Source organism: Trachypithecus francoisi, unplaced genomic scaffold, assembly GCF_009764315.1.
Source record: "Trachypithecus francoisi isolate TF-2019V2 unplaced genomic scaffold, Tfra_2.0 Lachesis_group12, whole genome shotgun sequence".
NCBI lineage: Eukaryota > Metazoa > Chordata > Mammalia > Primates > Cercopithecidae > Trachypithecus > Trachypithecus francoisi.
In genome coordinates, this window is record NW_022681457.1 from 21,043,910 (window position 1) to 21,068,819 (window position 24,910).

The 24,910-nt window shown below is 40.1% G+C and overlaps 1 protein-coding gene across 5 annotated transcripts in view; it reads left to right on the plus strand.

Moving 5' to 3' along the window:
• The window catches only part of FGGY (FGGY carbohydrate kinase domain containing), a 442,861-nt gene that overhangs the window by 184,834 nt on the left and 233,117 nt on the right, over positions 1-24,910 (plus strand). The window lies entirely within an intron of this gene.

The window sequence follows — 24,910 nt, forward strand, 5'->3', positions numbered from 1 at the left end:
TTCTATATATAAGATCATGTCATCTACAAACAGGGATAATTTGACTTCCTTCTTTCCAGTTTGGCTGTCCTTTATTTATTTATTTTTTTTCTTGCCTAGTTGCTCTGGCTTATTCAAAGGTTCTTGACACATACGTAGATACCTATTTTAAAGGAGTGGCATGTGAGAAAAATACAGGAAATAGAGCCCAATAAGATATGAATATTAGAATTTGCTGATCCATTCTTTCATATAGGACTATAAGATTTAACTCTTAAAACTTCAAAATTTTTCCGTGTGTACTTTCCATCTTGTAAAGTTATAATAAACACTTGCTTGTTGTTGTTATTGCAGTCAAGGAATTGGGCGACATCATTTGTTGAGATATCATCCTTCTGGCTCTGGAGTTCTGTAAGAAAATGACAATATATTTTGGGTGATAAAGCTAATATCTCAAGTCTCAATTGTTTGAGAGCCAGTTATCAGATTACCTTTCACTTCTGTTCCTATCAATTGATAATAACTATTGTTCTTTTATTTATGTACTTAATTGTCTGGTACCCCACTGTTACATGTCCATCAAGAGAGCTTACATCTCTCTCAGTAGTCTGTTTCCTTCATTTTCTCCAAATTTCCATTGACTTTTTAATCTGTTTGCTTATTTGGGTTTCTGTCTTTCATATTAGGGGCTCTCTTCAGATGATAAGGTGATCCTTGGCTGTCTATTTCATGCTTGGGAATGGGATACTAAAAAGCTGACTGGAGACTCCATACATGCGTAAAGCTTATCAACAGTGGTTTGTACTTGTACGGTGATCTGGATGGCTTATTTAGTAGGGGAATCCTCTGCCAGTATTTTTGGATTTTTTCTATTAGTTTACTTAACATCCCCAGAACAAAACTTTCAATCTTTCAATATCTAATTGTAGGGATAAAGTCTGGCTGCTGGAGTTCAAGGGGCTAGCATAGGAAAGAGGTTAGGTGACTCCAGTAGACATTATGAAAACTTTCACCAAATCTTCGTTTTCCACTTTAACTTTTTTTACTTTCAGATGCCTGTTATCCACTATCCAGATGCCTTCTGTTTTTCCCTTTCCAGGGAATAAATCTTGAGTCTTTTGCCAAGTCGACAAAAGGGATGGTCACAGCAGTATCAAGTCAGTACTGAGTCTGCCTTTTTATTAAACAGACTTTCAGCCAGGTTTCCTATTTTGAGCCCCTCTTTACTCTCACTTCTAGAGATATCATCTGCCACCAGTATCCTAAGCACTTTGGGGTACTATAAGGCAAATTGGGTTTCTTTTTAGCTTTCGTCACAATCAATTAAGGCTTCAGATTGCTTCAAATTGCTAAATTGGTTACCATTTATCTTTTTACTTTCTAACTTTCATGATGTTGTTGCTGCTATTATTTTTTGTCATCTTTTTGTCTTGATGGGTTTGTGTATTTTAAAAAAATACCTCTTCCATGTCATACTCATTAGGATGGCTACTATTACAGAAAAAAACAAAAAACAAAAAACAGAAAGTAAGTGTTGGTGAAGATGTGGAGAAATTGGAAACCTTGTGCAGTGTTGGTGGGAATGTAAAATGGTATGGTTGCTGTAAAATATGGTGGTAGTTCCTCAAAAAGTTAAAAATAGTATTACCTTATGATCCAGCATTTCATTTCTGGGCATATACCCAAAAGAATGGAAAGCAAGGACTCAAATACATGTTTGTTCACCCATCTTAACAGAAGCATCATTCACAATAGCTAAAATGTGGAAGCAAACCAGGTGTTCATTAGTGACAGAACTGATAGACAAAATGTGATACATACACATAACAGAATACGATTCAGCATTAAAAAGAAAGGGTATTATGACACATACTATAGCATGGATGAGTCTTGAAGATACTATGTTAAATGAAATAAGACAGTCACAAAAGGACCAATACTGTATGATCCTTTTTATATGGGGTACATAGAGTAGTCACATTCATAGAGATAGAAAGTAGAATGATGGTTCCAGGGATTTGGGGGAAGGGGGAAAGGAGAAGTAAATGTTTAACGGATATAGAGTTTCAGTTTTACAAGATGAAAAGTGTTCTAGAAATGGGTGGTTGTAATGGTTTCATGACGTGTGAATGTACTTAATGCAACTGAACTGTATGCATAAAAACAGTTAAGATAGTAAATGTTATCTTATATGTATTTTACCACAGTTAAAAAATATGTGAAAACAATGGAAAATAATTCCAGCTTACGTTTATTTCATTCTCTTCTCTGGGGAGATAGAGACTAATTAATGTATTCAATGTGTTGCTTAAAAGTTAAATCTGTTATTTCTTATTTTACAGCGAAGGTGAGCCTTTTTGAGGCTAAATCACTTGCCCTGGTCACAGATCTAGTCATTGGCAGCCTAGGGTTTGATTCAGTTCTGGGAGGAAGGCAGGGTTTGTATCTGCTGTGATACGTAGATCAGTTCAATTCATTCTTTCATTAGCCAGCATTAAAACACCTTTTTCATTCCAGCACTCTTGAAGGTAGCAATAAGCAAGACGGTAAGGTTACATCACATTACCATGTGAGATGGAGATACCAGACAGTAAGCAAGTACACACATAAACAAGACAAATGCAAATATGGCTACTTGTTATGATGGAAATGAAATGCTGGCTGAAATGTGGGTAGGGAAGGCTTCTCCAAGGAGGAGACTTCAGAGTTGTGACCTTGATGTGGAGATGGCCCAAGCAGTGTGAACAAGTGGGCAGGAGTGTTCCTGGCAGAAGCAACAGCAGGAGCAGAGGCCCAGGGCTGGGAATAATATTGGCATATTTGAGGAGATAGAAAAGACCAATTTAGCAGAAGGTACTGAGGAAAGGGAAGGACAAGTGATGGGGTAAGACGTTTAAAAAATGTAGAACCTTGTGAGCCTTGGAATAAAGCAGCCAAAGCTTTCCTAGATGTACAGAAAGCCACTAGATGGGTTTCAAAGGGAAATGATGATTTTACTTTTTAACATTCTCTTGGCTCTCACTTTGTATCTACTGTATAGCAGATGGTAGGTTGTAGATACCAGAAGTGCAATATGTAATACCGTTGCCCACAAGGAAATTATGGTCTGGTGAGGAAGAAAGAGCAGAGAGTGCCAGAAAAATATAGCGGCATATTCCACAGTGTACCCTTTGGGGTACTAGAGGCTATTTTTAGGAAACAAAAATTCTTTCTGGTAGAACAATTTATATTCCTTTGGGTATACACCTACTAATGGGATTGCTGGGTAAAATGGTTCTTTGAGAAAGAAGTTCTCTTAAGTTCTTTGAGGAATCACCAAACTGCTTTCCACAATGGCTGAATGAATTTACATTCCCACCACTAGTATATAGGCATTCCCTTTTCTCCACAACCTCACCAGTGTCTGTTACCTTTTGACTTTTTAATGATAGCCATTCTGACTGATGTGAGATGGTATCTCATTGTGATTTTGATTTGGATTTCTCTAATGATTACTGATGCTGAACTTTTTCATATGTTTGTTGGCTGTATGTCTTTTTTTGAAAAATGTTCATGTTATTTCCCCATTTTTTAATGGGATTTTTGCTTGTTAATTTGCTTAAATTCCTTAAATCTTCTGAATATTAGTCCTTTGTTGGATGCATAGTTTGCAAATATTTTCTCCCATTCTATAGGTTGACTGTTTATTCTGTTGATAGTTTCTTTTGCTGTGCAGAAGCTTTTTAGTTTAATCTGTCAATTTTTGCTTTTGTTGCAATTGCTTTTGACATCTTCATCATGAAATCTTAGCCATAGCCTGTGTCTAGAATGGTATTTCGTAGGTTTTCTTCTAGGGTTTTTATAGTTCTAGGTTTTATATCTAAGTGTTTAATCTATCTTGAATTGGTTTTTATATATGGAGTACTGATTTTATATATGATTTTTATATATGGTATACAATTAGGTATATAGTACCTAATTGTATTTCCTAGGTTTTCTACTAGGGTTTTTATAGTTTTAGGTTTTACATCTAAGTCTTTAATCTATCTCGAGTTGATTTTTAAATATGGATATAAGGAAGGGGTCCAGTTTCAATCTTCTGCATATGGCTAGTCAGTTATCCCAGCACCATTTATTGAATTGGTTGGGGGAGGTGCATCTTTCCCTATTGCTTGTTTGTATCAACTTTGTTGAAGATCAGATTGTTGTAGGTGTGTGGCTTTATTTCTGGGCTCTCTATTCTGTTCCATGGATCTATGTATCAGTTATTGTACTAGTGCCATGCTATTTTAGTTACTGTAGCCTTGGAATATAGTTTGAAGTCAGGTAATGTAGTGCCTCCAGCTTTGTTCTTTGTGCTTAGGATTGCTTTGTCTATTTGGACTCTTTTTTGGTTCCATATGAATTTTAGAATTGTTTTTTCTAATTCTGTGAAAAATGTCATTGGTAGTTTGATAGGAATAGCATTGAATCTGTAAATTATTTTGGGCTGTGGGGCCATTTTAATAATATTGATTCCTCCTTTCCATGAGCATGGAATGTTTTTCCGTTTATTTGGGTCATCTCTGATTTATTTCAGCAGTGTTTTGTAATTCTCGTTGTAGAGATCTTTCACCTCCCTGGTTAGCTGTATTCCTAGGTATTTTTATTTTTTGTGTCACTATTCAAAATCGCAAAGACATGAAATCAACCTAGGTGCCCATCAACAGTGGACTAGATAAAGAAAATATGGCACATATATACCCTGGAATACTACATAGCCATTAAAAAGAATAAGATCTTGTCCTCTGCAGCAACATGAATGGAGCTCGAGGCCATTATCCTAAGCGAACTAATGCAGGAACAGAAAACCATATACTGCATATTCTCACTAATAAGTGGGAGCTAAACACTGAGTATATATGAACACAAAGGAGAGAACAGTAGACAGTAGGGCCTACTTAAGGGTGGAGGTTGGGAAGAGGGTGAGGATCGAAAAACTACCTGTAGAATACTATGCTTATCACCTGGGTGATGAAATAATCAGCACGCCAAACTAATGTGACATGCAGTTTACCTGTGTAACAAGCCTGCACGTGTACCCCTGAGCCTAAAATAAAAGTTAAAAAAAAATAAAATAGATGAACAAATAAACAAATGATATGTGGTTACCAGATTGATGAAAAAAATGTCCACAATCAAATCAGGTTGGGGATTCATGTTTGATATTTCCTTAGAGATTCTCAGTGCACACCAGCATATTAAAGTCCCAATTGTTACATCACAGAAACCTGTGTACTTTGTTCAACTTTACATTTCCCAAATTTATTTGCACGAATAGCTTCTTTCAAATAATACCTTTTAACATCTTTTTAAACTCCTCTGGGAAACACCAACTTAAGGCAACATGACAATTATATGCTAGGTGTTATGGCAATAATGAGGGGGGCCTAACTACCACAGCTCTGGGTGTCCAACAGGTAAGCATTCAGGATTGCCTTCCTGGAGTAGGTGACCCCTGAACTGCTTCCAGAAGGAGTAAAGAGGTTAGCCTTATGAAGAGTAGAGAAGGGTATTTCATCGAGAAATAACTGCCAGAACACAGGTATGTAGACCCAAACATCCCACATCATCATCCTTGGAAAATAGATTTACAAATTTCAAGCAGGAAGAGGAAAAGAAATGCTTGAAGCATGCTGGTTTCACACCTTAGTGGAAATAACTGCTTAAAAAAACAGCCAGAGGCCCACCATCGTGGCTTATGCCTGTAATCCCAGCACATTGCGAGGCCGAGGCGGCAGATCAGCTGAGGTCAGGAATTTGAGACCAGCCTGGCCAGCATGGCAAAACCCCATCTCTACTAAAAAATACAAAAATTAGCGGGGTGTGGTGGCAGGCACCTGTAATCCTAGCTACTCAGGAGGCTGAAGCAGGAGAATAGTTTGAACCCAGGAGGCGGAGGTTGCAGTGAGCCGAGATCATGCCACTGCACTCCAGCCTGGGCGACAAGAGCCAGAGTCCATCTCAAAAAAAATAAATAAATAAAGGTAGAACGCAATTCTCCTCATCTGGATTTCAGTATGAATTGCCCATTTCTGTTCTGCAGTAGGCCTCCATCCTCTATTTCCAGTCTGTTCTTCTGACTCTCACCTGTCTCCTTTCTGCACACAGAAGGCCAGACAGAGTGAACAGTTCTCCCCCATGTCAGTTGACTCTCCCTTCCTGGAAGTGTGGATTTCCTGTTAGTACCTGCAACTCTGTCAGCGCTGCTATTTCTGTCTTTGCATTGTTTCAGAATACTCTCACACTGCTGCCCCATTTTCCCATCCACAGTCTTCCAGGCCCTTTTTTGCACCTGCTTTTTACAAGGCAGCATAATTAGAGGATGTCACATTTCCCTGCAAGAGCATATTCTCATGCACAACAGGGCACAAGGGAGTAAGAAAGCTTTACAGATGCTGGGGGCGGGGGTCTCCCTCCTGCACCCCAACCTGTGCCACTTGGTGTAACAGAAATTCTACATGAGTTAGCTTTTCTTTATTGTTATTAGGAGATTAATAAAAATTGACCTCATTTATTTAGTGCTTACTATGTACCATACACTATACCAAGAATTTAGTATCATTTTCAATTTTCACACCCCTAAAATATGTGTTATTAATTATTTTACAAATGAGGAGAAGGAGACTGGAGAGTAGCTTGCTCAAAGTCATTCAATTCAGAAGAGAGGCCATCGTTTAATCTTAGATTGTACTTGTAAAATTCACACATCCAGTACATAATGCCTTTACATGTTCTAATTGTTAACATTTATTTTCTTTGGATTCTGTGCCTATATCTGCTTATGTCTCCAGATTACCTGGGAGCTTTGAAAAATAAGAATCCTAGGGTTCTACCTTATAACCATTGACCAGAAGTCAAGAATGGGGCCCAGGAATTGCTATTTTCAAAAGCTCCCTAGGTGACTCTACTGCAGGGCTCTTCATACCTTGGTGTGCATCAAAATCACCTGGTGAGAGAGGATGGCTGGGCCCTACACCACAGTTTCTGCTTCAGTAGGTCTAGGGTGGGGCCTGAGAATGTGCATTTCTAACAAGTTCCCAAGTGCTGTTCATGCTGCTAATTGGGGAGCCTACTTTGCTGACACTAGTCTCATAATGCAGTAGCTGAAAATGAGGAACAAAGCAAACTAATAGTCACAGGGCAGTTAGTGTTAGGACACAATGCCAGTGCTGCTCTCACTCCTGCTCTGGCTTGCATGTGTTCTCATGTGCTCTCTCACACACACTCTCTTTCTCTTCCCTTCTCCCCCTCCCTCTGTGTCCCCTGTCTCCCTTCCTCCCTCCCTTCCCTTCTTTGCCCTTGAGGTTTTATTTGGTTCTGACCGAGCATTTTAATTATGAAATAGGAAAGGAGATAGGTTGGAGTGGGATTTGGAGTCAGACAGCTGGTAGGAATTCCCAGCTTCACCGCTTATCAAGGCCTTGAGCTTCTGTTTCCTCTGCTGAAGCATGGCAATGCTAGCAGCTGCCTTCCAGGCATTTAGTAAATGGAGTTTCAGTCTTCATCTTCTTCCTTTCCCCTTACCTCAGGGAATGAATTTTACTTTGTGAAAAATCCGCCTTTACTTTTAGTCTTTGGTTTAGGAGATTGTTTTGAGCTGTGGAAGTCAGCTACAGTATGAGTTCATTTTGTGAATTATCTCAGCCTGTTAGAGCTGGTATCTCTTTTGCTGCAGCTTTTGCATGCTTCTTCATTATTCTTATGAAGAAATGTGAGGTAGAAACACAGCAGGGGTCCTGGAGCATCCACTGGGTACTCTGCTGGTCTGTGGCTGGGATATTAGCCCTAGGCCCAGGAGAAAGAAATACCAGCCTTCGACTGGAGAGTGAGCCTAGAGGTTACCAAGTAGAATCTTACTGATGGAATTTGCAGGTAAATTAGGTATATTGTCATTTTCCCATATGGAGAGGGTAGAACCAACAGACATCCGTGTTACATTCATTGGCCGATGGAAAGTGAATGGACTTTGTAACTGAAGCAAATTGATCCAAACTCGAATCCTGCCATTTGTTTTGTATTAGTTCAGACAAGTTACAAATCCGTCCTACATTTTGGTTTCTTTACCTATAATTTGGGGTGACCTCCCCTCCATTACAGGACTAATATGAGTTCAAATGAGACTAGAGCTGTAAAGTACATTGTACAATGCTTGGTTCACAGTTGGTAAGTTAGTACTAAGTACAGCTTAGTCCCCTTTCCTCATACTAGTTTTTGCTTTTTATGTAACTTCCTCTACGTGGAAGGAGAAATATTTATGGAAATTAAGTGCCATGCAGTGTGCTGGGCCTTTTTACATTCATCATCTTATTCATTTTGACAATATTTCTTTTACCTGCTATTCTTCCCATCTTAGATAAGAAGAAAAACAGAAATTAGGAACATAACCCAATTTCTAACAGCTGGTAAATACTGGAGCAGAATTGAACCTGAGGATGCCTATATTCAATACTTGGGTTCCTTCCACCCTCTCACTGCCTGACTAAGGAGCCTGGGAATCATCCATCTAAGGAAGGAGATTCAGATTGTCTCAGATTTGATATTTCTGGCTACAGAAAAGTGCTCATACTTTTTCCTGGGTTTTTAATACCTTTAGGATGTGAGCTACTGGGCTGGAGGATATTGGACATTTATCCCAACCCCTATTAGTGAGGGGTAACAGAGTTGCCATTCTTAAACTACTCAAATAAGCCATGGCACTACATGGGCGAGAATGCATATTCAAAGATGTTCTTGATAGTATTATTTGAAATGGGGGTCATAAGAAATTACAATGTTGAATTTTACCTTTGCCCTGTGCACCCGGAAAACAGTGAAGATTGAGAAATACCCTCATACTTTGTGTTCCGGGATGTGGCCTGCTACAAAGAACTGCCCTTCCCCATGTGTGTAGGTAAGACTCATGGGTGTGCATCCCTTGTTCAACTATGACGTGGCCAGACATAGACCTGTCACATTCCCCATCTGTGCCTTATAAGTGAGTAGCCCAACTGCTTGGCCCCACTGATCAATTGGAACAAAATGCTTGTTAGCCAAACTTTGGTTAAGATTTCGACCTTATCTCATGCCCTGAATTTTCTCCTACCCTCGGCCAGAGCCAGCATGCAGCCCCTTCGTAAAGGTCCTCAATTAGGCAGTGTTCTCCAGACAAACAGAACCAATAGGATAGAGATTATCTATCTATCTATCCATCTATCTATAATATTTCTAGTCCAGAAGCAGGAAAAATGTCTGTTCCCCAGTTTGAAGGCCAGGCAGGAAGGATTCTGTCTTACTCAGGAGAGGGACAATCTTTTTGTTCTGTTCCGGCCTTCAACTGATTGTTTGGATGAAGCTCACCCACATTAGAGAGGATGATCTGCTTTACTCAGTCTCAGATTAAATGTTACTCTCATATGAAAATACCCTCATAGGAATGTTAGAATGATAGTTAGAATGGCAATCATTAAAAAATCAGGAAACAGCAGGTGCTGGAGAGGATATGGAGAAATAGGAACACTTTTACACTGTTGGTGGGACTGTAAGCTTGTAAACTAGTTCAACCATTGTGGAAAACAGGGTCGCAATTCCTCAAGGATCTAGAACTAGAAATACCATTTGACCCAGCCATCCCATTACTGGGGATATACCCAAAGGATTATAAGTCATGCTGCTGTAAATACACATGCACACATATGTTTATTGTGGCACTATTCACAATAGCAAAGACTTGGAATCAACCCAAATGTCCATCAGTGACAGACTGGATTAAGAAAATGTGGCACATATACACCATGGAATACTATGCAGCCATAAAAAAGGATGAGTTCGTGTCCTTTGTAGGGACATGGATGCAGCTGGAAACCATTCTCAGCAAACTATCGCAAGAACAGAAAACCAAATACCGCGTGTTCTCACTCATAAGTGGGAATTGAACAGTGAGATCACTTGGACACAGGAAGGGGATCATCACACACTGGGTCCTATTGTGGGGAGGGGGTGGGGGAAGGGATAGCATTAGGAGATATACCTAATGCAAATGATGAGTTAATGGGTGCAGCACACCAACATGGCACATGTATACATATGTAACAAACCTGCACATTGTGCACAGGTACCCTAGAACTTAAAGTATAAAAAAAAATACCCTTATAGGAATGCCCAGAATAATGTCTGACCAAATATCTGGGCACCCTGTGACCCAATCAGGTTGACACATATAATTCATCCTTATAGGTCCCTCTCCAAAAGGAGGCTGGCCTCAGGGTAAAACATTCTCTGATCTACTATCCAGGCACATCAGTTTCATTCCATCTCCCCATACCCCATTTCTTCTCGTCTTGTTTTCTTCTATGAAAGAAAAACCCTTTTTGCCTAACCCTTGAGACTCCTGCAGACCTTGTATTCTCCCTATTGTGATAATTCCTCTCCTTCCTTGGAATAATCCTTTGGAACCAAGTTTCTCCTTTCTAAGTCTTTGTTTTTAAATTAGAAACAAACTGTCCATTACTAAGAGATTGGTTAAACAATGTGGCACATTAGAATTATAGAATATTATACATTTTCAAGAAGGATGTGTGTCCTCATTGATGAGGAAAAGTGTCTGAAATACCATTGAGTTAAGAAAGGAGACCACAAAATTGCATAATTATACAATCCCTTTTACATAAGATTAATACGTGTGTATCTTAGTATTTTGAAAGTATATTCTCTAATATTTTCTAATATTAGTAGCTTGGGAGGAGAAAAATTAAGGGGAATTTTTTTCTGCTATCTGTATTGTTGCAATTGTCTATAATGAAGTTTTATTATCTTTGTCAATCGAAGAAACACCACAGAGCATAAGAGCTTCATGATCTCTATTTTTGCTCTAAAACAAAGTCAGTCCTTACCATACAAACTAGGACCTAGTGGAATGGCCTCATGAATATCCATGCTTGATCACCTTCCAGAGGTGGTGCCATTCCCAAAGGCTGTCCATCGAAACAGCTCCAAAAGGCCGGGCCCTGCATAGTTCAACTGTTTCTCCTCCCAGAGCAAGGCCCATAGCCTGTTTGAGACCACGACTAGCTCCATCTGCCATGAATGCTTCCTCTGGGAACTCTTCTTGTGGCCACAGTAAGAGGACAGGAAGGCTGGCGACACTCTGGGCTTCGAGCCAGTCTTCCTTTTTCGTTGTGCCCAAGGTCTGATCATTCTCCCAGATCCTGTGTCCAAAGAATGAGACTTTAAAAAAAAGAGAAATTCGATTTTCTTTGATTTACAAAGCTTAAAGCTTCCATCCTAGCAGTTGAGCATTTTTCCCAATATGTGTAGGATCCCCCTCCCCCGCCAACTGGGTGACCTAGATAGAACTTTAAGTGTCATTAAGTTATGGCATCATGTTTTGAATATTTCTCTGCTCGATTTCCATGTCAACATGAGTGAGGGCCTCAGGGATTTTACTCCAGCATTTTGGCTAAATGCCAACTTGGCAAATTCCACTCCTCCCCATGGGGCTGCAAGTGCCAGTGTCCTCCTTCACTCAGGATAAAAGTGGACACTTTTCTGCTTCTTCTGCTTTTGTACTGTAGTAGAAGCCTCAAGGAGCTCTATTTTACAGTTCCAAATTACCATCCCTCCCCTCTTTCATGCTTCCAGGATGGATAGTCTCTCACTATAGGTTAACATTTAGATTTGGATCTCTATTTCTCAGCCCCCCTAAATCTGGATGTCCCTCAGGTGCCAGAGCACCTGATAATATAATTATTATATATAATAAATAATATAATTATTCTCTGCTTGAACCAGAGAATAATTATATATAGTAGTTCCCCCTTATTCATGGAAAATACCTTCCAAGACCCCCGTGGATGCCTAACAATACAGGTAGTACTGAACCCTATGTATACTATGTTTTTTTTTTTTTTGATCTGATAACTGAGAGGGTTACTAAGTGGACAACAGGGAGGTAGTGCATACAGCATGGATTTGCTGGACAAAGGGATGATTCACATCCCAGGTGGGACCAAGCTGGACAACGTGAGAATTCATCACACTATTCAGAATGGTGTGCAATTTAAAGCTTATGAGTTTGTTTCTGGAATTTTCCATTTAATATTTTTGTACTAGAGTTGACCATGGGAAATTGAAACCATGGAAAGCGAAACTGCAGATAAGGGGAGACTGCTGTACCAGAGTGCTATAAAAGATTTCATTTGGGAAAAAAAAGTTTTGGCTCTTGAAAAAAAAAGTTTAAGAACATAGTCGTATTCCATTTCTTCATATGTTTGAGATATTTCTGGCTTTGGTGAAACATAGGCTAGGAAAAGAACCTAACATCTTACTAGGGTAACTGAACAACAGTAACAACAGACTTAGCCCTTCTTCTTTATGTACAACATTACCTGTGACATGGCTCTTGAAACATAGTACAAGTGAGTCCTGCATAGCAACTTCTCCTTGCCCAGTTACATTCTCTGTAAAGTCTTTACTCTCTTTTATTCATGTATGCGTGTGTGTGTGTGTGTGTGTGTGTGTATGTATGTTTATTTGTATTTCCCTTTAAGGATTTCAAACACAAAGACCCTAGTCATTTGATTGTCTCTGTACTGTTGAATTTTTGCCTACCCACACTGACTGCAGAGACACATTGTTGTCTGTTTTCCATATTCTGTCTAGTAAATGCTTGGTTGTCAGGACAACGGCATAGAAGGTGGAAGGTCATTGATAACCACATGAATTCTTTAAGCAAACATGATCAGAGCAAATTCCAGGGTATGCTTGAAAGTAGATTTAAGGAAGAGGAAAGGTTTCAGACACATCCTTCCTTTTACAAACTTGATATTCACCTTTAAGGATCAGCAACATTTGGAGTTGCTCATAATTTTATTTAAAATCCTGAGTAAAGATATCACCTTAGTTTTATGGTACGTTTGTCATTCCAGTGTGAAGCATGAGTTTTTTGTTACTGACAGAACTCCTGGAGGACAGGCAGACACTATGGTTTTCCATGGTCTCTCAGTACCAGGCACAGAGCAAGCACCCAATACATACTATAGGAATAAACAGTCTCAAATCTTCACAGTGCTTCTTATAGATGGTTTTTATGATATGTATCTGCAAAGAAACTGAATTTAGGGATTTTAAGTGCCTTTTTTCCAAAGCCCTTAAAGTTTGGGGAAGTAGGTGCATGGAATTAGAACTCAGATTATCCTGACTTCTAATATCACATTCTTTTCATTGTAGCACACTGCCTCTTTAACAATAACAACAAGAAAAAAAATGAGGGAGAAACATGTAAAAAGACAGATCATTTCTAAGATGAAATGTATGCTTTTCAAAACAATAGCAGAAAACTTTCTTCAAAGGTAAAATAGTTGGAAATAGAAGAAGAAATAATATGTAATTTAGCATTCATTGAGGATAAGCAATTAATCCTGCCCTCCAGGGGTGAATTTTTGTCTAGCCTATTTGCACATGAAAGTACAAGTTGGGCTTCATTTTTATGCGAGTAAGACATCTGGTTGGGAAGTGAAAAATTTTGTCAATTACCTGAATCATGTTTGGTCTACATGATAGGAAAGGCCCAGATGTCTTCAGATCACCAGATGTTTGGCATTGTATGGTTAACACCAGACCCACTGACTGAGTGGTTCACCTGAGAGTTGCTGTTTGACATCCTGTAGATTCACCCATTGTTAGGAGGCTGTTCTCATTTTGTAAGTCAGCAGTTTGCAAACAGTAGTCCAGACTAGAAACCAACACTGGCCCTTGACAAAGTGTTCACTGGTGTGTGATGCAATAAATACATAAGGTCATAAAAGGAAGTGTATTTACCTTATAAAAGAACATCATTTATTTTGAGATCCTCTCCTTCGTATGTTTTTGTGATACAATTTTGTGTCAAATAAATCCTGATTGTAAGATTTGGTTTTAATGAGTAAATGAGACAGGGTAAAAAATTGAGAAACCTATATAAATCCCTAGTTTTCTTTATGTGATCTTTGCATTGGATTTAAAAAAAAAAACAAAGCAAAATTGTAGAAACCACTGCTTTAAACCTTGTAATATTTTGAGCACAATGACAGCTAAAGTATTTTCATGTATTTCCCAAGTTTTCCTTTTCCTAGAAGTGGGGTAACTCTCCATGGTAGAACTGTTTGCATGGGTCTTGAAAGCATTGGACATCTTAACAGTCAAGTATTTTGCTGACAAAATAATGAATTTTCCTTTTGAAACAAGCATTTTGTTCTTAAAATAACTCCAAAGAGAACACCTTCTGCACTTTTAAAGCATTTCCCTCTGAAGGCATGCCATGGAGACATGACCATAGGGAGAAACTTTTTGTGCTAGAAAACTGAATTCCACCACTGTGAATATTTTAACAGCTTTCACAGGTTCTACAGTTTGCTCTCCTGACCCCGAAAGCATATATCTCCACATGCTGTAACATCAAGGGTCTCTCCTCAAACTTTGGAAGCTCAGCCAGAATGAGCCGAGTACCCTCCATGTGTCAGGCGATATCCAATACGTATTGCTGGGAATAGGGAGTCATAATAACCATAATTTTATCTGACTTTTGTCTATCATTTGTCATGGGGCAGACAACATGCTAAAATGCTTATTTGCATTATCTTGCTTGATTCTCATAACCACTCTGGTAGAAAAATAACATTATTATAGCCTTTTTACAGGTGAGGAAACTGTTGCAAGGAAGTAAAATCACTTGCCCAAGGTCACAAGCCCTGTGAATAATAAAGCCACCACTTCCATCCAAGTCGGTCCACCCCCTAACCTGAACTCCCAAGTGCTATGCTAAACCACGTGCCTCTTATGGATATATTATCTACAAAAAGAGCTCTGCCCTCAAGGCGATTATAATCTAAATTAGAAGAGGGAAGCACAAGGGGAAAAGCCATTATGTAGAACAGAATGATATAATTCCAAAAAAACATGCTGTGGGATTGTAGAGGAAAGAGTGATTAATTACGATCTACCCAGGGAAGACTTTTTGCGTGTGGCCTTAGGCTGGGTGAGAACAAAATAGGGCACCAGCAATTATCTAGAGAATTGGGTCACTGTGGGTGCCAAAGTGGATGATGATTTCAAGCTAAAAAGACTATGCTTTATGCTCTGAATAGTTCAGAATTGGCCACCCACACCCCTGGAATCTGTTGAATTTTTGCCAACTCCCTTGTTCTCTTTGTAACTTATTGCCCTGGCTTAGATGAGCTTCCTACTCCAGGTGAGGGAAGATGCAGGATGGTGCTGTTATAGCAGGGAGTGCTGGCAATGTGGAAGAAACTTTCCTTGAGTCAGGAGCTCTGGATTCAGTCTAGACTCTGCTCCCACAACTGGTTGACTCCAGGGAAGCCACCTCTTTCTTTGGGTTCAGTTTTCTCTACTGTAAAATGTATACACTGAAGTTGATGGTCTGTATGGGCCATTCGAAATCCTGTGTCTCGGCCGGGCGCGGTGGCTCAAGCCTGTAATCCCAGCACTTTGGGAGGCCGAGACGGGCGGATCACGAGGTCAGGAGATCGAGACCATCCTGGCTAATACGGTGAAACCCCGTCTCTACTAAAAAATACAAAAAACTAGCCAGGCGACGAGGCGGGCGCCTGTAGTCCCAGCTACTCGGGAGGCTGAGACAGGAGAATGGCGTGAACCCGGGAGGCGGAGCTTGCAGTGAGCTGAGAGCTGGCCACTGCACTCCAGCCTGGGCGGCAGAGCCAGACTCCGTCTCAAAAAAAAAAAAAAAAAAAAGAAATCCTGTGTCTCTGTTTTTGGAACAGAGAAAGAATGAGAGGCGAGGAGTGGAAGAAGCTAAAAGATTCAGCATGTTCAGATTTCATGACTCTTGTGGTTTTGTTCCTAGACAGGACCTACCAGGGGTGCCTCCTGCAAATGAGGTGGTTTTCCTTTTTTACCCATCACATTCTATGCCTGCCCTCTCTAACGTACATGGTATAGTAGGAAGACGCCATACCATGGAGTCAGAGATTCTTGAGTTGAAATCCTGACCATGTCCCATTACATAGTGACTTTGAACAAATTATGTAATCTTTCTGTGCTTGTGTTTCTACAACTGCAAAATAATAGTTTGCAATACCATAGACTCTTCATGTAGATAACTAATTCTATTATTATAAAATCTAATTCTAATACCATTGGTTTGGTGTTAGCAATGAAGGTGATAGCAACTGAAAAGTAAGAAGAGCAGTAACTGAAAGCTCACAGGTTTTGATAAATGAGCACTATTACTATTATAATATTTATTGTGTTAAAATACAAATTGTATACAGCACTCCTCTGAACACAGACCTACAATAGTTACCCGTTGCTTATTGGACTTCTTGAACCAGACCTGACCAGGCAAAGAGAATTTGAGAACTTCTGTTTCACTAGAAAGGTGGTATCTACAATATCTTGCCACTGTAGCATCTGCTATGTGTAATAAGATGCTTGGGCCTGCTGGTGGTCACCTGTTTTCTAGGTATATGCATTGGCTTTTGTGGTGGTGTGTGTGTGTGTGTATATATATATATATATATATATGCATTATATAGATATATTGATAAATATAATTTTTAATTAAATATAATAAGGACTATGAGAGTTAGCCATGAATCATGGGTGAAAAAATATATATATATAATAATACCACAAATGCATATATATATGTTATACATATATATAATATAGAGAGAGATAGGTTTTTGCCCATGATTCCTGGTTAACTCCCATAGTCCTTATTATAACATTGGGGCACTTGAGGCCTCAGGTAAGTCTCTCTCAGTGACCCCTCTGGTCCTTCTTCACCTGCGCAAGGTAGGATGCTAATTTGATTATGGATCAGAAGACCCTCATTCCAGAGAGGGTCCTGCCCCATACCCTAGTGGAAAGAATGCTACACAGAGAGGCCAAGAAAAGTCTGAACAGATAGTCCTTGCTGGGTTTAGATCATGTGCTTTTTGTCCAATCATATTTTTACATGGTTGTCAATCATGCCCGTGTAAAAAAGCCTCCATGAAAATCCAAGAGTACAGGGTTTGGAAAGCTTTTTGATTACTGAACACATGGATGTTCCTGGAGGGTGGAGTGCCCAGGGAAGGCATGGAAGCTCTATGCCCCTTCCCCCTTACCTTGCCATACGCATCTGTTCATCTGTATCCTTTGTAGTAGTATTTATAATAAACCAATACACATGTTTCCCTGAGTTATGTGAGCTGCTGTAGCAAATTAATCAAACCTGAAGATGGGGTTGTGAGAACCCTAACTTGAAGTCAGTAGTTCAGAAGTTGTGGAAGGTTGAACTTGCCACTGGTGTCTGGGGTGTGGAGTTGGGGGCATTCTTGGGGACTGAGCCTTCAATCTGTGATATCTGATGCAATCTCCAAGTAGACAGTGTCGGAATTGAACTAAAGGACATCCAGCTGGTGTCTGCTACAGAATTAAGTGCTTGCTTGGTGGTCGGGAGAAACTCCTACACATTTCGTCACAGAAGTCACCTTCTATATGGGTGATTGCTGTGGTGTAAGACCAGAGGAAAAACATGGTTTCAGAGTTTTTCCCTAAACAGCCTTGACATACTCCATTGTAATAAGATAGAGAGATGAAAGTGTTTATTACTGGTGGGATTATGTTAGAAAACACATTTCGTGTCCCAGTAGCATTCAAGATCAAGAGTAAAAACAGTCTCTTCTCTTTACTCTCCCAACTGATACTCAGCTTCCTGTGTGAGTGTGTGTTTAATGTTTTTGTCTAAATTGATTGATCTTTGTCTCATGATCTCTTTTCTTAAAAAAACTAAGTTCAGCTAAACGAACATTGCTGAGAACTTATGTTCTAGACACTGCTGGATGTTGTGCTGAGGGGAAATGAATACAGAGATAAATAATTTGAACTATTCTCTGTCTAGTGGGAAAGAGAGATCAAGATATAAATAGGGGAACAAAATAAAACATAACATAAGGGTCATAATTTTTAAGGTGGATTAAAAATATGTGTGTGTTTCTTTATTAAACACCTTTTATAGGCCAGACTATAGGGCCAGGGATGTAACATTATGTAAAACTCAGTCCAAATCGCATAGGTGCTTACAAGGTGTAATAACTACAAGATGGAATAAGAAGAGGTATTGGATGGGAATAGTGTCTTCTAGAAAGTAAGCAACTTGAGTGTAGGGGCCTTATCTATCTTATTCCTTAATACATTTTTAGCATTAGAACACTGCTTGGCATGTACCAGGTACTCATTAAACATTTCTGTAGTGAGTGATGAGGCTATCATAAAGTTTTGTTTCCCCACCCCTAAACAAGATTGTAGGTTCAGTCTGAAAGGACTCCAGGACCCTCTTCGCTGGTAAGGTATGGTGCCACTTTGTACTCTCCCAGTCAATCTGATTGGCCTCTTGACTTTAGCAAAACTGAGCTGGGGGCTGGTGCCCCAGTGCCAAGCACAGAGGAAGCAGGGTCACATGCCACCCATGCCCAAAGCACTTCCTGACATTTCCATGGGTCTGGAACCAACTCTCCTCCTGGGTTTCATCTCAATATATGTAGGAAGACAAAGGAACACTGAACCTTCCAGTTAATTCAACACCCCACCCCCACTTACCCCTTCCTGGAGAGGATAACAGTTCTGTTGACCATTATAATGCATTTTCTGTCTCCCAGCAGTCCACATAGTCATTAATTTCTGCTGCTGACATCAGGAAAGAGGATTATGTGTGTGTCTGAAACTGTTCCCAAAGTGCTCATTAGTCATAGATAATTGAAAAACTGGTAGGGGAAGATTTGGTGTAATAGGAGCCCCTGCCTGTGAAGAGGGACTGCAACCACCAGATAATTGTAGATTCCAGCTTTTGACCACTCAGACTGAATCTGCCCATCCTAATGGGAATTCAGCAGACCTCAGCCTAGGAGCTCTCAGAGCGATAGTGTTTTTACATACCCAGGTGAGGGCCCGTACACTGAGACAGAGACAGCCAAATCAAGAGAATAGGTGAGCTGCCCTTGGGTCTCTTTCCTGCCTTCAGACTGTGGAGCAGCATTTGGAAAAAGTGCCCAGTATTCTCTTTTGTTTTGTTTTTATTTCAACGTAAGCTAGTTTGTTTTGATGACAAAAGACATACAAGGTCTTGGGATACAAGAAACACAAACGTTAGAAAAGAGTACCCCACGCTGGATCCCAACCCCTGCTGTGACAAAATTCTAGAATTTTTCTGGAAGTTTATGTGCTTACATGTTTGTATCCTTTTCTTTAAAAAAAAAAAAAAATCACATGATCATACTCTGAATACTATTCTGCATCTTGCCATTTTCTCTGAATTTATCTTGGGGTTCCAAATCTATACCTTAATTCAAGTTCATTCGTTTTAATGGCAAGGTGGGATTCTGATCAGATTTAAGGGGGAAAAGCATCTTTTAAAATATTATACAAGAGGCTGGGCATGGTGGCTTATGCCTGTAATCCCAGCATTTTGGGAGACCAAGATGAGTGGATCGCTTGAGGTCAGGAGTTCAAGACCAACCTGGCCAACATGCCAAAACCCTGTTTCTCCTAAAAATACAAAAATTAGCCAGGCGTGCTGGCGTGTGCCCGTAGTCCCAGCTACTCAGGAAGCCGAGGTGTGAGAATCGCTTGAACCTAGGAGGCAGAGGTTGTAGTGACCTGAGATTGTGCCACTGCACTCCAGCCTGGGCAACAGAGTGAGACTCTGTCTCAAAAAAAAATTACACAAGAAATATAGACCAATTAGAAATTATGGAAAAAAAAGAAAAAAAGGAAAGAAAAAAGAAAATCACTCATAATTCCTCCACCCAGAGAAAACCTATTTTCTATTTTTTTTTTCCCCTGGGAATGTATTTTTACAAATAGTTCATCTACTTTCATTGTTGTTTTCTTAAAACTGTTAAGAGAAAACCTTTAGGCAAATTAAATTTAACAGTTTAACTGTGCAAAGAATAGTTCATGAATTGGGCAGGTCCCCAACCAGAATAGATTCAGAGAGACTTTTGCTCTGCCATGTGATTGAAGAGATATTATGGACAGAAAAGGGGAAGTGAGGTACTGAAAATGGAAGTGAAGTACAGAAACAGCTGGATAGGGCACAGCTCTGCGTTGGCCTTATTTGAACAGAGTTTAAACAGTTGGCCGCCTGTGGGTGGTTGAAGTATATCTTCGTGATTGGCTGAGACTCGGCTTCTAGTTACAAGAGTAGGCTACAGTGTGTTTACAAATCCATTTAGGTTACAGTCACTATGTATGAATAAACTTTTAGGTTGAAATTACAGAGAGACACGTTTAAGTTAATTTAACAAAAGGAAGTCATATACTACATAATGTTTTGCAGCCTGCATTTTTCACTTGGTTTGACTGTTTTGAAGATAAAAATTATTCCCCAAGCTTTTCTTTACACTGCGTGTTTATCTAGTTCTTTCTTTCTTTATTTTTTTGAAATGGAATCTTGCTCTTGTTGCCCAGGGTGGAGTACAGTGGCGCAATCTCAGCTTATTGCACCCTCCGCCTTCCTGGGTTCAGGCAATTCTCCTGCCTCAGCCTCCTGAGTAGCTGGAATTACAGGCAACTTCCACCATACTCAGCTATTTTTAGTAGAGACGGGGTTTCACCATGTTGGCCAGGCTGGTCTCAAACTCCTGACCTCATGATCCGCCCACTTCAGCCTCTGAAAGTGCTGGGGATTACAGGCATGAGCCACCATGTCTGGCCACGTTTATCTTCTTAAAAACCCAATCTGAGCACTCACAGTCATGCCCCTCTGGGCAATTCCTTATTGCCTGGCCACGCCTGAAGCCCTCCGCTGCCTTTTGTCCAGTCTGTTCCAGTTCTCTATTCCTCTCTGGACCCCTTTTTGCTACATACTCAATGCCTCAAACACACCTTGCCCCTCAGGGCTCCCTACAGTAAACTCACTTTTTGCTGTGCTGTCATGCCTTTCCCCAGAGCATGCCAGCACTCAAACCACCAATCTCCAACTTCCCTTTCCACACAGGCTTCAAAGTCATCTTCACCTTGAAGACTGTATTCACTCTACTAGCCACCCGAACTGGACCCTCCGCAGTTCTCTGGGAACACCATGTACACATTTCACCTTTCTAGCATTTTCTACATGGTCCTAAGAGTCTTAGTTTTTCATCATCTTTGTCCCAAACCACAATATGAGACCTCAGCACCTAGATCTTAGCACATGGTAGATGGAAATCTATGCAGGCCATCATTAGTTCTGTTGTTACTGAAATGTTTGTTAAAATGCATGAATGAATGGTTGAATGAAGCCTAGAAAGAACTGCAAATGCTCAGGCAGTGAAGTCTTGATTTCTGGGAAAAGCAGTGCTGTGAATAATTTAATTTTATGGTGAAAGAAAAGCCAAACAAGGATTAGATTGGGAAAAGTTGTCAGGAGGCACTAATGTTTGCTTCTGACAGCTCTAGTGTCCTCAGTGTACCTCTGGCTGATAAACTTAGAGTGTGATTTTGAAGGGGTGATTTCTCAGGGATTCTCACCTATTTCTATCATCCTCTCTCATGCGAAGCTGTTTCATTTTGGTCCGTAAATAAACAAAACTCCTTCCTGCTTGGAGTCCAGATAGCCTATTCCTGAAGGCTGTGGTTCCAAAGGAAAGAAGGAATGTTTGTCCTTGTATATATTTATTTTCATCCCTAATCGTTGGATTGAGGAGAAGGCTGGTTCACTGCTGTAGGTTGGGTTTTCCAGAAGCAAAGGCTGAGACGGATTTGGGGGGATAAGGTATTTATTAGGGATGGTCAACTGTGAAAGAAGGAAGAGAGAGAAGGACTGGTAGAGGGAAAAGAGCTGAACCAAGGTGCATTCTTGCAGCACCTTGGTGAACTCAGCAGAGTCTCTGGAGTGAGTGGTGTCCATCAGAGCCCTTCTGCCTCTGCTTTGCCAAGTCACCAGGTGCTGGCTGTCCTGGGAGGTGCAGCACCTCGGGAAGGCGGCTCTCTGCAACTGAGGCAGGCCCTGGAACATCTGGCAGCTGTCTGCCGACTTTACTCCATCCTTAAAGGGGAGTTTGGGCCATGGCATCTCAGTCTCTACCATGCTTCCTATATCCACGCAACCACCGTGACCTGTTATTTCTTGTTCCATGGAATCTCTTCTGTCTGCCTCTGTTTCTACAGCTCAATTCAATACCTCAGTGAAGATCCTTATATTTGCTCTCTCTCTTTGATTACTGAAATAGTTTCACACTGTTTTCTGTAACCCCAGTCTATCCTCTGCTATAATACTGCCACAGAATGCTTTAAAAAAACACAAGTTTAATTGCTTTCCTCCTGGCTTAATGCTCCTTTAGTGGTTTACAGTGGGCTTCATGATTAAGTTCAAACACTTAAGTATGGATTACAGGGCCCTGCATCCACTGCCCCTATCTGCCTCCCCAGCCTCCTCTGTCCTTCAACACGCGACCCCTACCAGTTCTCACGCCAGCTTCTGTTCCAATTTACCTAGGACTTTTGATAGTTCCCTTAGGGGCCCCTTCTCCCTTTTTTCCTGTCCTTGCTCAAAGATGTGTCCTCTGCTGATGAAGATCCCTGTGGTCCCACAGCCTATGAGTAAACCCGGATCTCCTGCTTGCATGCTCAGGACTCTTTCTGTCTCGCAGCGGTCTGCAGCCTCATGTTCTGAGCCTAGAGGACATAGAATCAAATTAAGCTCCTTTACCAGCTAAGGTTTCTTCCTAAATTACTATAGAGAAAACTTGGAAGAGTGCCCCACCTTGCTAATCCAGTCTGGAACCTTTTTTGTAAAAATTACACCTTTTATGTTTGTGGAGATTGGGGATGAAGGTGGAACAGAATTTCCATTTTGACCTTCCTATGAAAACCGTTTTTTAAAAATCTCAATTTAGTAGGCAAGATTTCTAAATGGTGCTCCTTTTTTCATTATTTATTTATTTTTTTTAACATACATAATGCTTGCTCTAAAAATACTTCTCTTGATCCCTTCATCCATTTGGAATGCACTTTTAAACAACATTTACTCCAAAAGGTAATGTAATGAATAAGAGCAGAGGTTTGGGTATCAGTCAGAGTAGAACCCATGGCCTGTCTTCAGCTCTTAGGCTGTCACTAGGGAGTTTACTTTTCTTCTATAAACCACAATTTTCCCATCTGTCTGTGAAATGGGGGTAGTATGGGTACTATGTTATCCTTCACAGGGGATAATATGAAAATGAAATGAGAAAATGCATGCTGTGTCCTTAGTGCAGACCCCAGCATGAAAGTGCTCAGCAAACCGGACTGCAGTCTCTCCTGTGTTAGATACTAAACATAGTGACATAATTTAGGTATTGTCCAGAACGGTATTATACAAAGCCAAGGGCACTGCTCTTTTCCAGGTTTCTGCCACTTTGACATTCAAAACAGACTAAGATTGTCCTGTTCTCTGCCCCATCCTTTGAGCATCTTAACCTTATCCTCCAGACCATCAGTGTCCAATAGAAATGTAATATGAGCCACATACGTAATTTTAAATTTTTCAGTAGCCATGCTAAAGAAAGTGATACTAATTTTTAATATCTCTTATTTAACTTAATATATTCAAATTATTATTTTAACATAGAATTGATATAAAAATTATTGAGATATTTTACATTCATTTTTCCAGATAAAATCTTTGACATCTGGTATGTATTTTCCACTTAACACCTCTCAATTCAGATGCCATATTTTTGTTGGAAATACTTGATTTTTATTTCTTAAATTAATATAGAAAAAGTAGATTTGCATACCCAAGTTGTTCCAAACATAATTAAAAGTTTTTCAGTAACCGAATTGAATAAGTTGAAGTTAAAACTAAATAAAATGAAGAATTTAGTCCCTGAGTTACTCTAGACATACTTCAAGTGCTCAGTCCACATGTGACTAGTGGCCGCCATATTGAACAGCAAAGTTCTTCCAGAAGTCACTGCAGAGGTTTCAGTCTTCCTTTTCTTAGCTAAACTTGTTTTCATATTTAATTACAGATAGAAGCTCTTTACTTAAAATGGATAAAAATGGTGTCGTGGAGGTGCTTTGGTTCCATTTAGAGGAGGGTGGTTAAGCTGTTCACTCTCTGACCCCTCTCCCAACCTCCACCCTCACCTCTATCCCCAGAGGTCCTGGAGCACCTGTGCCCAGTACTTGAGCTCCATGGAACAATTAACAAGTGGCATCTTAGCACTCAAAAATTGCTGATCATGCACCCAGATTCTGTCTTGGGGCTCAAAGGGATCTTAGTATATCTATGAGTCAACTCCTAGCCCCTCCCTGCAGTGCAGAAATCCTATAGAATTCCTTGGGGGATGAAAGAGGGCTTAGAGTCTAACACCTAGGAGCAGATGGATCATTTCATTCTATTCTGTCTTACGTGGTTCTCTGTGTCCTTATCTTGTCTTCCTAACTAGGTTGGGGGCAAGGACTGCTTTTTACAGCCCCACAGCACCCACACAAAGCAAGACAATCAATAAATTCTTAACTGAAGGCCTGACTGATTGCAAGAATTCAAGGTCACTTGAAAAATCAGGGTCACTGCATTGCACAGCTCCAAAGAACATCATTCAAATTGTATTATATGGTTGTGCAAGTGGCAGCCTTGTAAAATTTCCAAAGGTTTAGACTGGAGTGTCCTTTCCAGCTGAGAAAAAATTTTTAACAAATTATTTGTTGCTACAAAGTACATCTCTTTCCCCTTATCCTCTGCCAGGGAAGCAACTCAAGAGTAAGTTTTCTTGACTTAGGAATATATGTTCATTAGAGAGGGTATATGCATGTATGAACACATGGGTTCATGTACATTTAAGTAGGTTAGTAGATCTGCCGTGTTAGGAAGCCCATTTGGAATGGTTTGAGCATTTGAACCTTGTATTTAAGAGGCTACTGCGTTTATATTCCTTTTGAAATTTTCCATTTTCAGAATCTTTGGTTT